Below are 2,134 nucleotides of genomic sequence, written 5' to 3'. Positions count from 1 at the left end.
ATCTCTAAATCTTAATTCTCCATTCCTTGCATTCTCTCATTCTTCATCTCTCTCATCTTCATTCTCTCTAATCTTTCATTCTCTCAATCTTCTCTCTCCTCAATCTCTCATCCCTCAATCTCTTCATCCCTCATCTCTCCATCTCCTCAATCTCTCCATCCCTCAATCTCTCCTTCCCTCAATCTCTCCCATCTCAATCTTCATCCCTCAATCTCTCCATTCCTCAATCTCTTCATCCTCAATCTCTCCATCCCTCAATCTCTCATCCTCTCAATCTCTCCATCCCTCAATCTCTCCATTCCTCAATCTCTCCATCCCTCAATCTTCTCCATCCCTCAATCTCTCCATCCCTCAATCTCTCACCCTCAATCTCTCCTTCCTCAATCTCTCTCAATCTCTCCATCCCTCATCTCTCCATCCTCCATCTCTCCATTCCCTCAATCTCTCCATCCCTCAATCTCTCATCTCAATCTCTCCACCCTCAATCTCTCCATCCCTCAATCTCTCCTTCCTCAATCTCTCCATCCCTCAATCTCTCCATCCCTCAATCTCTCCACCCTCAAACTCTCCATCCCTCAATCTCTCCATCCCTCAATCTCTCCATCCCTCAACCTCTCCATCCTCAATCTCTCATCTCTCAACGCTACATCCCTCTCCTCGCCATCCACAATCTCTCCATCCCTCAATCTCTCCATCTCTCAATCTCTCCATCCCTCAATCTCTCCATCCCTCATCTCTCCATCCTCAATCTCTCCATCCCTCAACCTCTCATCCACAATCTCCATCCCTCAATCTCTCATCCCTCAATCTCTCCATCCCTCAATCCCTCCATCCCTCATCTCTCCACCTCAAACTCCTATCCCTCTACCTCACCTCCCTCAACTCTCCAACCCTCAATCTCTCCATCCCTCAATCTCTCCATCCCTCAATCTCTCCATCCCTCAACTCTCCCACCCTCAATCACTCCATCCCTCAAACTCTCCATCCCTCAATCTCTCCATCCCTCAATCTCTCCCTCCCTCAATCGCTCCATCCCTCAATCTCTCCCTCCCTCAATCTCTCCATCCCTCAATCTCTCCATCCCTCAACCTCTCCATCCCTCAATCTCTCCATCCCTCAACCTCTCCATCCCACCAATCACTCCATCCCCAATCTCTCCATCCCTCTACCTCTCCATCCCTCAATCTCTCCATCCCTCAATGTCTCCATCTCTCAACTCTCCATCCCTCAATCTCTCCATCCCTCAATCTCTCTATCCCTGAATCTCTCCATCCCTCTATCTCTCCATCCCTCAATCTCTCCACCCTCAATCTCTCCATCCCTCAATCTCTCCATCCCTCAATCTCTCCATCCTCAACCTCTCCATCCCTCAATCTCTCCATCCCTCAATCTCTCCTCCCTCAATCTCTCCATCCCTCAATCTCTCCATCCCTCAATCTCTCCATCCCTCTACCTCTCCATCCCTCTACCTCTCCATCCCTCAATCTCTCCCTCCCTCAATCTCTCCATCCCTCAATCTCTCCATCCCTCTACCTCTCCATCCCTCCATCTCTCCATCCCTCAATCTCTCCATCCCTCAATCTCTCCATCCCTCAATCTCTCCATCCCTCAATCTCTCCATCCCTCAACCTCTCCATCCCTCAATCTCTCCATCTCTCTACCGCTACATCCCTCTACCTCGCCATCCCTCAATCTCTCCATCCCTCAATCTCTCCATCTCTCAATCTCTCCATCCCTCAATCTTTCCATCCCTCAATCTCTCCATCCCTCAATCTCTCCATCCCTCAACCTCTCCATCCCTCAATCTCTCCATCCCTCAATCTCTCCATCCCTCAATCTCTCCATCCCTCAATCTCTCCATCCCTCAATCCCTCCATCCCTCAATCTCTCCATCCCTCAATCTCTCTATCCCTCTACCTCTCCATCCCTCAACCTCTCCATCCCTCAATCTCTCCATCCCTCAATCTCTCCATCTCTCAATCTCTCCATCCCTCAATCTCTCCATCCCTCTACCTCTCCATCCCTCAATCTCTCCCTCCCTCAATCTCTCCATCCCTCAATCTCTCCCTCCCTCAATCTCTCCATCCCTCAATCTCTCCATCCCTCAATCTCTCCATCTCTCCATCCCTCAATC

The sequence above is a fragment of the Somniosus microcephalus genome, unplaced genomic scaffold (genome assembly GCF_052327205.1).
Source record: "Somniosus microcephalus isolate GS21.2 unplaced genomic scaffold, FLI_Smic_1.0 unresolved_chr7, whole genome shotgun sequence".
In the NCBI taxonomy this organism is placed as follows: domain Eukaryota; kingdom Metazoa; phylum Chordata; class Chondrichthyes; order Squaliformes; family Somniosidae; genus Somniosus; species Somniosus microcephalus.
The sequence above is the reverse complement of the archived record's forward strand: the minus strand, read 5'-3'. Positions refer to the sequence as shown.